Raw genomic sequence first — 15,300 nt, 5'->3', positions numbered from 1 at the left:
ATGGGTAGGAATGAAATGAGATGTGTCGTTTATGCTCCTAGAACGCCTGAAGGTACTACTTCAATGTTCGGCCTCTGTATGTGGCCAGGCTGTGTAAAAGTCCTACACATGTGGTATCGCCATACTCGGGGGAAGTAGCAGAATGTGTTTTGGGGTGTAATTTTTGCTATATACATGCTATGTGTTAGAAATATCTTATAAATTGACAACTTTGTGTAAAGAAAGAATGCGTTTAAATTTTTTTCCACATTTTCCAAAAACTTCTGAAAAAAAATTAACCATTCAAAAGACTCATTATGCCTCACAGATTATACGTTGGGGTGTTTTCTTTCCAAAATGGGGTACCGTATATACTCGAGTATAAGCCGAGATTTTCAGCCTCTTTTTTGAGGCTGAAAGTGCCCCCCTCGGCTTATACTCGAGTCATCGCTGTCTGCCTGCTCAATCAGCGTGTCGAGCAGACAGACAGCGGCCATTCTATAATTCAAAAGCCGCGCCTCCGGCTCCGCCTTCGCCTGTGATAGGCGGAACACTGAATTTCCCAGCAGCTTGTGTTCCGCCTATCACGGACATCGTCTCATCCTCGTACTACGGACGAGGATGAGACGATGTCCGTGATAGGCGGAACACAGGCTGCTGGGAAATTCAGTGTTCCGCCTATCACAGGCGAAGGCGGAGGCGCGGCTTTTGAATTTTACAATGGCCGCCGAGGCGCCGACGAAGAGCGGCGATCCTGGCAAGGCACGGGACGGAGGCAAGGCAAGGCACGGCACGGCACAGGACGGGACGGAGGCAAGGCACGACACGGGACGGAGGCAAGGCACGGCACGGGACGGAGGCAAGGAGGCAAGGCACGGGACGGAGGCTCGGGACACAGGTAGGCTGGACACACACACACACACACACACACACACACAGGGATGGATGGATGGAGACACACACACACAGGGATGGATGGATACACACACACACAGGGAGGGATGGATGGATGGATGGAGACACACACACACACAGGGATGGATGGATGGAGACACACACACACAGGGATGGATGGATGGATGGAGACACACACACACAGGGATGGATGGATGGATGGACACACACACACACACAGGGATGGATGGATGGACACACACACACACAGGGATGGATGGATGGATGGACACACACACACACAGGGATGGATGGACGGACACACAGGGATGGACGGACACACAGGGATGGACGGACACACACACAGGGATGGACAGGCATGTCTCACCCTCGGCTTATACACGAGTCAATAAGTTTGCCAGTTTTTTTGGGGGTAAATTGGGGGCCTCGGCTTATATTCGGGTCGGCCTATACTCGAGTATATACGGTAATTTTATGGGCAATTCCATTGTCCTGGTACTCCAGGGCCTTCAAAAGTGTAATAGGTGGCTGTGAAATGAGATGTGAATGAGTGTCTCAAGAAATGAGATACACCTGATGTACTGAAGGCCTGATCAGATGTGATCAATTTTCAGTGATTGGCACCATAGTTTGTAGACTCTATAACTTTCACAAAGACTAAATAATATAAACTAATGTGGGTTATTTTTACCAAAGATATGTAGCAGTATAAATTTTGGCCAAAATTTATGAAGAAAAATTACTAATTAGCAAAATCTTATGACAGAAACAAAGAAAAAGGCATTTTTTCACAAAATTTAAGTTTTTTTTAATTTATAGCACAAAAAATAAAAAACCCACTAGTGATTAAATACCACTAAAAGAAAGCTCTATTTGTGTGGAAAAAGGACGCAAGTTTTATATGGGTAGAGTGTTGCATGACTGAGTAATTGTCATTCAAACTGTGAGAGCGCTGAAAGCTGAAAATTGGTCTGGTCAGGAAGGGGGTGTAAGTGCACTGTATTGAGGTGGTTAACAAACTATAACAGCACACCTATCAAGATGTTATCAAAATATATACTTTACATATACTGTATATGTTGCGCCTAGTAACCATTTGATATGTTCCTATCAGTCTATGACCTACCAAATTCGGCATCTCACTCCCAACCTCCTATAACTCTCCATTGTATATATGGGATTAGACAAGCATCCCCAGTATGGCCTTTTCTACTGCAATTTTGGCATGTCAGAGGTACTTCAGGACTCCTAATTGCCAGCAAAGCCTCTAACTTGTATGAAAAGACATTCCCATCAATTCATCCCTCAACTGACATAGACAGATGCCAGACCTTCTTATATAAATGTCAAGTCCAACAACACATACCAACTTGACCCACTGAAGAATAAGTAATATCAAATAACTAAAAATGCCATTGGCCTTACTGGAGTGTCCAAATATTACCTCCTACCAGTACCCTCTAGCATTGTTCTAGGTGATGCACTACCTCCTTTATTTTATTCTGATCATGGTAATTGACTATAGTATTGCTGTAGTTTCCTCATAGGGTTCTCATCAAAGAAAGGACAAAGAAACAAACTCTTATATGGCCTAAATAATACACAGGTGCTTCATTCCTGGCAATGATCTCCCCATGCAGAACACAGAAAAAGCATCTTCACAACATTTCTAATTCACCACTGTGTTTTGGCCTGGCATATAAAGAACATCATGGTCTTGCCTCCAACAGCGGGAAATATCACCATGCTTCCAGCTCCCCTACTCTCTAATTACATGTGGGCAATTTAGCCTTCAACAAGGCAGAGTCCCTAAGTAAGCCCATTGACACCACCGAATATACAGACCGAGTCTGCCCTTCTGTATATGATCAATAAGGAAGCATAACTTTCATAATCCAAACTTGTACAGCCCACCCAGGCATTCAACCACCACCCTGGATTCGTAAAAGCAATGTGTTTAGGCAAAATCTTACTGAGATGGGATGCTAACTCATAAGGCCACTGCTCTTCATACAGAGACTGCAGCTTGATGTTGGTTGATAATTCCAACTGTCTTGCATGCATGTCAGAGCCCATGATACATTTTACCCTGTACTAACACACTCTCTACCAACCTCTTAAAATGGTGCATACAAACTTGAGCCACCTTAACCTGGATCTCCCACCCATTGTGTCCCACCAGTATTTAGCCTGTACCAATTTCAAGGTACCCTGAACACCCATGTGGCTTCTCATTCTGTGATCCTCTCAGGCTAAATCCTTTTGATTATGGAAGGGCACAACAAACCACAAGCCAAGTACACACTACTAGTTTTTTGGATTCAACCCAGCAGGCTGAACGAAAAAAAACCCAGCTGTATTAACAATCCGATGTTAGTACAGCGATCTCCACTGCTGTGCTATTGTGTTCTGACAGGGGGGGGGTGCCCCCCACCAGAACACACTGGTCAGAGCTCTCAGCCACTGAGGTGGCTGACCTTTTTCTGTAATGCCCCTTCAACAGAAGCCGGCTAAACGTCCGTTTTCTGTCAGACTGGCTTCAGTATACACGGGCCGAATGTCGGACGGTTTTTATCAAACTTAAAAATTATCCTGTAAGATACAATTTTGGGGAGCATCTGCCGCTTTTCCTCTAAACTGCTCTTTGATTGAGCTCAAGGCCTAATCCTTATTTCGCTCATCTGTTGAGCACGGGGTAGGTGTCCTTAACACCAGCAAGAGGTCAGGTGAACCTGCTTTTACCTCCTGTTCCTCAAAATTATGTTAATCCCAGGCCTGCCTCACCACAACATCATAGGGTGTCCACCTGACTCCTATCAGGGCTGCCTCCTTTGCAAGCTCATCTACCTTGTTATTGCCCATGGTAACCTTCTCACAGCCTCTTTGGTGAGCTTTCACTTTAATGACAGCCACTCTCTGAGGCTCAGCACTCACTCTTTTACATATATTTCTGAGCACCAAACTATGTATCAAGTCTTTTGCAGAAACGGGTTGCTGGTATGCAGTCTTTTGTCACACACACCCTGCTATGTAATCTGATTCTACTGGCATTCAAAGACTTAGACCCCTTTCACACTGAGGCAGTTTTCAGGCATTTTAGCACTAGAATCCGCTCCTGTAAAGCACCAGAAAACTGCATCCCATGCCTCCCGAGGGTGAAAGCCTGAGTTCTTTCACACTGGGGCGGTGCACTTGCAGGACATCAGGAAAAGTCCTACAAGCAGCATATTTGGGGCGGTTTGCATACAGAGCTCCCAAACCGCCCCTGCCCATTGGAATGCATGGGCAGCTCTTCAGAAGAGCTGTAACATGGTCGCTTTTAACCCCTTCTTGGGGATTAAAAGCGCACCGCTAGACGCCAAAAAGCCCAGTTTAAACAGTGCTAAAGCACCGCTAAAATGGGTGACGCTTTACTGCTAACGTGGCTGCGGCCTCAGTGTAAAAGGGGTCTTACAGCAGGCTAGATGACACTTCCATAACCAGCTCTCCACAGCCCAGAAATATCTGACATATAAAAAAAATCTTGCACCTTCCAACAACATCTATTAAGAGGTACCTCTTTAGCTTAAAAAAAAAAGGGGTAAGGTATCAGGGCAGCAACTGTTAGGGGCAGCCCATAGTCTTGATTCTTAAGCCAGCTAAGCATCGGGGCCCATTGGAGCACGTTAATGGCGTTAATAAGGCCTATGGGCAGTATTAAATCTGAAGTAACTGGAAGGTAGCTACTAATGGCTCAGTCACTAATAACTACTACTAACAAGTAGTGGCCACAAAGCCTTCTCACCAGACCCAGTGTCACAACAGCAGTTGTACACTGTATAGGACTAGCTGGGGGCTGTAGTCCAATATTTGTTATAGGCAGCCTGTCTCTGGGGACTAGGGCTGCCACCTTTTCTTTGAGCCAAACCCAAACACTTCAGTGGGGCTTGGCATTTTTTTTGTAGCATACACTGAGATTGTAAAATACCTGGGACACCTCTGTGTGCCCTAGGGGAGTAGTACAGGTGTGTGTGTAATGTACAATATAGTGTAGGTGTGTGTAATGTACAATATAGTGTATATAGTGCAGGCGTGTGTAACATAGTGTGTAATGTTTGGTGGGGAGCATCCCATTATAATTTTAGGGGGTGGGGGAGGTCTCCTGGTGTAGTATGGTGAGACAGGGGAGAGGAGGGGGGCTGACAGGGTGGAAGGGGGCTGACAGAAAGGAGGGCGGGCTGATGCTGAGAGAGAGAGAGGAGGGGGGCTGACAGAGAGAAAGAGGGTTGACAGAGAGGAGGGTGGCTGCGATCATACCTTTGTGTTCCTGCTGTGCGGAGGAGGTCTTGGGCTCCCCGGTCACCTCAATATCTTGTCTTGGAGGAGTAGTTAGAGGGCGAGGTCCTATGAGGTGAGGAGCTACACCGACTAGAGAGAGACTTGGACTGTGATATGGAGGGCTGTCTGTTGTGACCCATGATCGCTAGAACATTACATAGTAAGGTTGAATAAAGACACCAGTCCATCCAGTTCAACCTGAGTGAGTGTCTACAATTTTCCCTATCCCCGTACATTGTACCCTCACATCGGTCCCTACCCTTAAGGAGCCCACAATCCAAGGTCCCCATTCACATACTAGGGCCAATTTTGGACAGAAGCTAATTAACCTACCTGCATGTCTTTGGATTGTGGGAGGAAACTGGGATACCCAGAGGAAACCCACGCAGGGACAGGCAGAACATGCAAACTCCAGGCAGGTAGTATCATGGTTGGGATTTGAACCAGTGACCCTTCTTACTGCTAGGTGAGAGTGCTAACCACTGTGCCGCCCATTGTATGTGCAATGATCGGATACATAGGAGAGAAGCCCCTGAGCTGCCATTTGGGAGATAAACATAATAGGATCCATGTGTATGGAGGGGGAGGGGCACTGACACTACCATCTCCTCCACAGCATAATGGAGGAGATGGAATGGGACAAACTGGGAGGCAGACAGGCGCTAGATATATGTTGTGCCTGGGTTTCTCAGGGACAGAAACCCAGGGACAAGTTGCCAAACCCGTACTGTCCGGGTCAGACCCGTACGGTGGCAACCCTACTGGGGACTACATGTCCTGTGATGCTCCTCCCGTTTGCTTGTTGGTCTTTCGCTGTTAGGAGACTGGGGGGAGAGAGTACACATACAGAGTCCTCTCTTGTGCTTGAACTCTGCGCTGCTGACAGGAAGAGGTGGAGGCCGGTGGAGCAGCTTACCTCTCCCTTGTCACAGTACAGCCAGCTGTTTACACAATGGAGGGTAGGCAGATGAGCCAGGGGAAGGGGGTGGGGGGGTGGGTAATCAGCTGCTGGGCTACTCACCTAATGTACAATTAAAAAAATTGGCCTGCATGCAATATAGCTTCTCCTTCCTTCTCCTTAAAGATGTTGTAAAGGTTTGTGTTTTTTCACCTTAATGCATCCTATGCATTAAGGTGAAAAAATACCTGTCAGTGACCGGCCCCCAGCCCCCCCCCCCCCCCCTTTTACTTACCTGAACCCTCAAACTTGTCCCACGGGGATGTGCCCTCTCTCTGCTAGGGGGTTCTCGGCTGTTGATTGAATAGATTGATAGCAGCGCAGCCATTGGCTACTTCTACTGTCAATCAAATTCAATAATGCGGCTGCCGGGGGGTGGGGCCGAGTCCTGCATTTCTGCTTCTATGTACGCTGAATTAGGGATGAGCTTCGTGTTCAAGTCGAACATACATTCGACTCGAACATCGGCTGTTCGCCCATTCGGCAAATTCCGAAAGTTATGGGCCCTTCGCGCCAAATTCGTGTGGCGCTCACGGCCCACAATGCACTGCGTCATCGCAGTGCATTGCTGGCTCATGATTGGCCAAGCATGCACTGTGACCCCGCATGCTTGGTCAATCACAGCGCCAGCAGCGAGGAGAGCCATGATTGGCCACAGGCAGGATGCCTGTGGCCAATCATAGCTCAGGCTGTGTAGTACACGCCCCACACTATATAAGGCCGCCAGCGCGGCGGCCTTGTGTAGTGTGTTGGCTTCTGAAGCAGTTAGTGGGCGTTCTGTGTACCTTCAACACAGTATACACCGATCGCTATCGGCCGATTTTCGATCTTGCTCTTCTGTAGTGGTTGTTGTCTGCGTGCCCCGACCGCAGTATACACCGCTATATTCACCTCACCTATATATTCACCTCACCGCTATATCCACCTACATAGCTCTTCTCTATTTGAGCCCACTTGCCATCTGCAGGAGTTATTGGAAGTTGTGTGTGCCTCCAGCACAGCACAGTATACATCTGTATATACCCCTTTATCTCTGGTGTTCTATAATAAAGGCATCTGCAGGAGTTAGTGGGTGTTTTGTGCCTCCAGCACAATATACACCTGTATCTACCCTTTATTGCTGTTCTCTAATAGAGCCATCTGCAGGGCTTAGTGGGTGTTGTGTGACTCCATTACAGTATACCCCTTTATCTCTGGTGTTCTATAATAAAGGCATCTGCAGGAGTTAGTCGGTGTTGTGTGCCTCCAGCACAATATACACTACCCAACTGCTGTTTTACCCAACTCCCTTCAGGCCATTACCATGTCTGGAAGGCCAGCAAGGAGAGGCAGACAGGCACAAGCCGATAAAAAAGGGCAAGCAGGCTCTGTGTCTAGAGACAACAGTGCTGGTCGTGGACGCGGTGCATTGTCATCAGCACGTGGCCATGGGACATGCTTGTCCTTCTTTTCGGCAGCTGGACATGTTGAACCGCAACATTCCAACGACTTGGTAGAGTGGATGACCAAGCCCTCTTCATCCTCCTCATCCTCTCTCACCCAGTGTCAGGGTACTAGCAAAGCATCTGCCAACGCATCGTCTTCCCTCGTCTCAAAGTCATCATCAGTGACTCCTTCCCTAGACCCACCACGTCCTCCTGAGGAGTCTCCTGAACTCTTTGAGCACAGTGTTGGGTACATGCTCCAGGAGGATGCCCAGTGTTTTGTAGGCTCTGATGATGACACTCAGCTAGAGGAAGGCAGTAGCGTGAATGCAGAGAGAGGGGATGCTCAAGAAGGACAGCAATCTGACAGTCATGTTCCACAAGCTGCAGCATATTGCCAGGTTTGCTACAGCGATGAAGAGGGAGGGGATGATGAGGGCACTGACTCCACGTGGGTGCCTGGTAGGAGAGAGGAGGAGGAGGAGGAGGCACATGTCCAACGAGGCAGGATGCCCTCCGGGGGCCAGCTTAGGGGCAGCACACCGACTGAATCACACCGCAGAGCTCCGCCTGTGCAGGGCGCTGCCTCTGCGCGTTATTCTAAAAGTTCTTTGGTGTGGGCCCTTTTTGAGACGAGTGCATCAGATCGCACCGCTGCTGTTTGCAACATATGTCTCAAGCGTATCTCGCGTGGCCAAAACATCAGCCGCTTGGGCACCACATGCTTGACCAGACATATGCTGACCTGCCATGCAGCTCGTTGGCAAGCGTACCTCAAAGACCCACACCAAAGAACAAAGCGGACCTCTCCTTGCTCCTCATCAGCTGGCATCTCCAACCCCACTAGACCTTCAGTCCTCTCTGAAACCTGCTCTGAGAGGAATGAAGGTTTAGAATTAGGTGTGTCACAGCCAAGTGCTTCCGGGCAATCTGCTAGCAGTACACCCACGTCCGATTATAGCAGGCAAATGTCCCTGCCCCAGCTGCTGGACCGGCGGAAGAAGTTCACTCCCAGCCATCCACATGCCCAGCGGTTGAATGCTAGCTTGGCTAAATTGCTAGCACTTCAACTGCTGCCTTTTCAGTTGGTAGACTCGGCCCCCTTCCGTGAGTTTGTACAATGTGCGGTTCCTCAGTGGCAGGTCCCCAAACGCGAATTCCGGCTCTCTACAGGCATGTGGAAGGAAATGTCCTTGCCTCGCTGGACAGGGCGGTCAGCGGTAAGGTGCATATTGCCGCTGACTCATGGTCCAGCAGGCATGGACAGGGACGTTACCGGTCTTTCACGGCCCATTGGGTCACTCTTCTGGCAGCTGGGAAGGATGCAGGACAAGGTGCAGTAGTGTTGGAGGTTGTTCCGCCACCACGCCTCCAAAATGCTACTATTGGTTGTGACACACCTCTCTCCTCCACCCCCTCCTCTTCTTCCTCCATGGCCTCTTCCAGTGCTCTGTCCTCGGAACCAGCGGTGCTCCGTAGGCGTTCCAGGGGCTACGCAAGTACGCAGGCAAAACTATGCCATGCCGTGCTTGCGCTGGTTTGTTTGGGGGTTTGTTTGTTTGCAGGGGCAGGCCGAGAGGTGGTTGACGCCAAGCCAGCTTAAGCCAGGAATGGTGGTTTGCGACAATGGCACCAACCTCCTCTCCGCCCTCCGACAGGGACAACTGACCCATGTGCCCTGTGTAGCTCAATCCTTAACCTGGTGGTGCAGCGGTTCTTGGGCAGGTACCCCAGCTTACAGGATGTCCTGAAGCAGGCCAGGAAAGTCTGTGTGCATTTCCGCCGATCATTTAATGCCTGTGCCCGGCTGGCTGAGCTCCAAAAGGAGTTGAACCTGCCCAAGAACCGCCTTATATGTGACATGCCCACCAGGTGGAACTCAACGTTGGCCATGCTGCAGCGGCTGCACACACAGCAGAGGGCCATCAATGAGTACCTGTGCGACTACGGCACCAGGACAGGGTCAGGGGAGCTCGGTTTTTTCTCACCACGCCAATGGGGCATGATCAGGGATGCATGCACTGTCCTGTCACCGTTTGAGGAGGCCACAAGGATGGTGAGCAGTGACAGTGCATGCATCAGTGACACTGTACCTCTTGGAGCATACGCTGCATGGAATAATGGACAGGGCACTTGAGGCAGAACAGAGGCAGGAGGAGGAGGACTTCCTTGCCTCTCAAGGCCCCCTTTATCCAGACAGTGTTCCTGCTGTGCCACCCATCACACAGGAAGAGGATGAGGAGGAGGAAGAGGAGGAGGAGGATGATTGTGTCAGCATGGAGGTGGAGGCTGGCACTCAGCATCATCATCAGCAGCAGCAGCAGTCTTGTAGGGATGATTTACAGTCCCAAGAAACACGTGGACTTGTACATGGCTGGGAGGAGGTAGCTGCGGATCATGTTGTCCTTAGTGACCCAGAGGACTCCGGACCGAATGCCTCAGCTAACCTACGCTGCATGGCCTCCCTGATCCTGCAAAGCCTTCGGAAGGATCCTCGTATTCTTCGGATCAAGGAGAGGGACCATTACTGGCTGGCCACTCTCCTTGATCCACGGTACAAGGGTAAAGTTGCCGACCTTATCTTGCCATCGCAGAGGGAGCAGAGGATGAGAAATCTCCGGGAGGCCTTGCAGAAAGGTCTGTGCAACGCGTTTTCCAGAGACTGGGAGGCTACAAACTCCTGGTCCTGGACAACGTGTTGCTGAGGCATCGGTCAGAAGGAGCGGTGGAGAAGGTGGCCGTCTGACATGCTTTCAGACAATTTTTTAGTCCGCAGCCCCAAGGTATGATCGGTTCCAGCAACCATCGCCAGCGTCTGATTTACATGGTGCAGGAATACCTAGGGGCAAGGTCAGACTTGGACACCTTTCCCACCAAAAATCCTCTGGCTTACTGGGTCTTGAGGATGGATCACTGGCCAGAGCTTGCACAGTATGCAATTGAGCTACTGGCCTGTCCTGCATCCAGCGTTCTTTCGGAACGCACCTTCAGTGCTGCTGGTGGCTTTGTTACCGATCACAGGGTGCGCCTGTCCACCGAATCAGTTGATCGACTAACCTTCATCGAGATGAATCAGTCTTTGATCACCCACAGCTACCAAGCACCTGAAGCTGATGTAACCAAATAATTTTTTTTGAAATATCACATCCCTTCAAGACTGCCTATGCTGATGCTGAGTGACTGTCCTGTTATGTTGATTGTCTATCCTCTTCCTCCTCCGCTGATATGTTGGAAGAACATTTCTGGTTCTGGGTGATGCCATCAGCCCAATTTTTCTGCCCCTTTTTAACAGGGGCGTTTAATTACAATTTTTGATGCAATGCTTTGCAGCAGGGCTAATTCCTGCAATAAAACTAGAGTATATGGGAGAGGTTGCAGTGTGGTGGCACCAGCAGCAGTGCCTAAGGCCCAATTTTTCTGCCCCTGTTTAACAGGGACATGTAATTACAATTCTTGATATAATATTTCACAGGAGGGCCCGTTCCTGTGCCCACCCAGAGTAACTGTGAGGACTTAGTGTTGTGGCACCAGCACCACAACCACCAAAGGTCAATTTTTCTACCACTGTTCAACAATGGCATGTAATTACAATTCTTGATATAATCGTTCACAGCAGGGCGCTCCAGCGCCCACCAAGAGTCACTTTGAGGGCTTACAATGTTGTGGCAAAACCAACACCTTGTTCCGCCATTTCTGCAGAGCATATAGGGCAGACCCCTACTTTCAAACATCCAACTTACAAACGTAAGGAGACAACAGCAAGTGAGATGAAAAAAGATGTACGACAAAACAAATTATACAGGGGTGATAACCCTTCCCTATGTTTTCCAAAAAGCTTAAAAATAGTTTTTTTGACTGGAGCTACACTTTAAAAATGTACCAGTTGAAAATTACAAACAGATTCAACTCAACACAACAAACCAACACAGTCCCTGTCTTGTTTGCACCGCCTGTATACTGCTGTTCTGAGTATATAGGGCCTGGGGGCCACACGCATTTCCTTTTTTTTTTAATATGGGTACTGGGTTCCCCTTAATATGGGTACAAGACCCAAAGGGGCTGGTAATGGGCAGGGAGGGCTACCCATGCCATTTTTCTCAATGATTTTCAACCATATTGCAGGAACCAGATATAACATTAAAACCGCAAGCAGTTTTAAATGATGTTATTTCCGTTTAATGTCATTTTGTTCAGGGACTGTTCTAAACACGGGAAACACGTGGCACTTCACGGGCATACTACAGACACCCCCCAGGCACCATATTTAAATGATTATTTCACTTTTTTTTCCACTTTAATCGTCATTAAAATCAGTGCTCCCGCCAAAACGGCCATTTTTAAAAACATTTTAGGCATTGACCCATGTCCCCTGGGACAGGAGCCAGGTCCCCAAACCCTTTTTAGGACAGTATCTTGCATATTAGCCGTTAAAATTAGCAATTTTAATTCCAAACGTTCGAGTCCCAAAGACTTCAATGGGGTTCTAAAGTTCGTACGAATTTGGGGTTCGTTCGAAAGTTCTGGTGCAAACCGAACCGGGGGGGTGTTCGGCTTATCCCTACGCTGAATGCTGGACTCCAGAGTGCACCCACAAGGTAACCCCCCGGGAGAGTGCTTCTCCCAGGGGGTTATCTGATGGGGGGAGAACCACAGAGGGACCCCAGAAGAGCAGGTTCGGGACCACTCTGTGCAAAATGAGCTGCACAGTGCAGGTAAGTATGATATGTTTGTCATTTCAAAAAATAATAATTAACCTTTAGTATCACTTTAACATTCATTCCTTTTTTTTTCCAGTTTGTACGAGCTATCATGGTACCATAGTGATTAAAAGCAGTGATGTGGTATATTTCTTGTGCCAACTGTGCCTCCTCTTCAGCATGTCTGTAGGTCAGACAGTAGGCTCTGTGAAATGTGTGGCATGATGTGCATATTCATGTGAAATGTGTGGCATTATGTACATATTCATCAGGCATAGTATTAGTGAATATGTGCAGAATTCAAGGATGTAAATGTGTGGGGCTCTTCAAAATGTACGGTTTCAAAATTCAAAAAATTATTCAGATTAATAGGAATAGGCTATAAAGAATTGAAATTCAGTGTGGAAATGATCATATGTGTAGCACTACCCCTGCAGGAGCCGCTTTTGTTTTTTCAGTCCGTTACTCTGCCTCTTAACCCTAATAACAGCCTCAGCGTCCTCTGGCACACCTGGCAATAGTGTAAGTGCAATGACCAATGAGAAACATACATTATAACACACAGGAATTGTCTTTACTGCAATATTTCTGTGTAATGCCACATACACACGTATCAGACTATCCGGCGGACAAACCGCCGGATTTCCTGAACGAGCTACCTGCCCCCACACAGAACTTTTGCGGCAGACTAGGTCCGGCGGACTACACACGGAGGAAAGTCCGTTCATTTTGAGCGTCGCTCCAGGTAGCTGGAACCAGCGAAGGAGGCGTCGCTGGCCCCGTCACCTGGTATGGACTTAAAGGGAAATCCGTACGCCGCAAAAACGGCATGGGGGTCCCCCCTAGGTCCATATCAGACCCTTATCCGAGCACGCTACCCGGCCGGCCAGGAAAGGGGGTAGGGACGAGCGAGCGCCCCCCTCCTGAGCCATACCAGGGCACGTGCCCTCAACATGGGAGGTGCCTTGAGGAAGGGGGGCCGCGCAGCCCCCCCACCCCAAAGCACCTTGTCCCCATGTTGATGAGGACAAGGGCCTCTTCCCGACAACCCTAGCCGTTGGTTGTCAGGGTCTGTGGGCAGGGGGCTTATCGGAATCCATGAGCCCCCTTTAATAAGGGGGCCCCCAGATCCCGGCCCCCCAATCTGTGTGAATGAGTATGGGGTACAATGTACCCCTACCCATTCACCTGTGGAAAAAAAAAAAGTAAAAAAAAAAAAAAAAAAAACAACACACAAGGGTTAAAATAGTTTATTGCACAGCTCTGGGGGTCTTCTTCCGTCTTCGGGGGTCTTCCCGCCGGTCGCCATCTTATGCTAGCTCTTTTACTAGTGGAGGAGCCCGGCTTTCTTCTTCGCCGCCGCCCTCTTCTTCCGACTTCGGGGTCTTGTCCCCCTCTTCGGTTTTTCTTGCCGGGCCACCGCGCCTTCTTCTAGCTCTTTTACAAGTGGTGGCCCGGTCTTCTGTCGCCGCTGCCGCTGTCTTCTGTTCTTCTCTTCTTCAGATGTTGCCTCGTCACTGTCTCCGGTCACTATGACAGGACACGCGGCATGCAGTGACTTGTATAGGGACATCACCGGATGATGTCCCCGCCCATTATGATGTCACAGTCCCAGAGGATGCTGGGGCTGTGACATCATAATGGGTGGGGACATCATCCGGTGATGTCCCTATATAAGTCGCTGCACGCTGCGTGTCCTGTCATAGTGACTGGAGACAGCGACGAGGCAACATCTCCAGAAGAGAAGAACAGAAGACAGCGGCAGCGGCGACAGAAGACTGGGCCACCACTAGTAAAAGAGCTAGCATAAGATAGCGGAGGAGTCCGGCGAGAAGACCCCCGGAGGCGGAAGAAGACCCCCAGAGCTGTGCAATAAACTATTTTAACCCTTGTGTGTTGTGTTTTTTTTTTTTACATTTTTTTCACAGGTGAATGGGTAGGGGTACATTGTACATAGGGTGGGGGGCCGGGATCCGGGGGCCCCCTTATTAAAGGGGGCTCCCGGATTCCGATAAGCCCCCCGCCCACAGACCCCGACAACCAACGGCCAGGGTTGTCGGGAAGAGGCCCTTGTCCGCGCGGCCCCCCCTTCCTCAAGGCACCCCCCATGTTGAGGGCACGCGGCCGGGTACAGCTCAGGAGGGGGGCACTCGCTTGTCCCCCCACTTCCTGGCCGGCTGGATAGCGTGCTCGGATAAGGGTCTGATATGGACCTGGGGGGACCCCCACAACGTTTTTTCGGCGTAGGGATTACCCTTTAAGTCCATACCAGGTGACGGGGCCAGCGACGCCTCCTTCGCTGGTCCCGGCTACCTGGAGGCGCGCTCAAAATGAGCGGACTTTTCTCCAGGCGGGAAAAGTCAGTTCATTTCAAAATTACGGCGGACTGGCACACACATGGCCGTACTGTCCGCCGAAATGCGAGTCGACAGATTGATGTGCAAAACTCCAATCTTAATCCACCGGACTTTTGGGTAAAAAAAGTCAGCCGGAGCCTACACACAGGCGGATTGTCCGCCGGACTTTTATTGTTTGATCGTGTGTACGTGGCGTTAGAATAACAGAGAGTAACCATATATATTCAAGTAATCAACTAGAGAGCAATAACGAGATTTAAGAGCAATATATCTAATATAACTCTCAGTCCTATATTCAAGCTAACTTCAGTGGATTCCAAACCTGAGAATGTCCCCAAGAGCAGAGACACACTTAAATGGTAAATAAAGCACAATATGACACTTTAAATTGGATTGGTTACCTTTATTTAGGTTGGCTCCATGAATCCAGGCAAGAGGAGTGCAGAGGATATCTTTGTGGATGAAACACGTTGGGTCAAGCCTGCTGTTCCCATTGCATCATTTTATCGACTAATAAGCGCTTTTTTACCTCTTCCAAAATGTGAGTGTAAATCTTTCATTTTTAATAATAAATTTTGTGTTTTCACGCTATGTGCATTTTTCATTCCTTTTTGGCCCTATATGTTTGAACCCACATAACTTTTATATACTTT

At 49.1% G+C, this 15,300-nt stretch overlaps 1 protein-coding gene across 2 annotated transcripts in view; it reads left to right on the top strand.

Annotated features, from left to right (window-relative positions):
* TMEM121 (transmembrane protein 121) overlaps window positions 1-15,300 on the top strand; it is a 261,861-nt gene that overhangs the window by 151,890 nt on the left and 94,671 nt on the right. Inside the window, exon 2 of one of the 2 annotated variants that reach the window (XM_077465031.1) lies at window positions 15,059-15,188. The exons of the other annotated variant lie outside the window; for it this stretch is intronic. The gene's annotated coding sequence lies outside the window, so the exon portion shown is untranslated. The remainder of the gene's footprint in view (window positions 1-15,058; window positions 15,189-15,300) is intronic. 2 annotated transcript variants of the gene reach the window in all.

This window comes from Lithobates pipiens, unplaced genomic scaffold (genome assembly GCF_037356315.1).
Source record: "Lithobates pipiens isolate NorthernLeopardFrog02 unplaced genomic scaffold, aLitPip1_a1.2 Scaffold_30, whole genome shotgun sequence".
Classification (NCBI taxonomy): domain Eukaryota; kingdom Metazoa; phylum Chordata; class Amphibia; order Anura; family Ranidae; genus Lithobates; species Lithobates pipiens.
The sequence above is the reverse complement of the archived record's forward strand: the minus strand, read 5'-3'. Positions and strand labels throughout refer to the sequence as shown.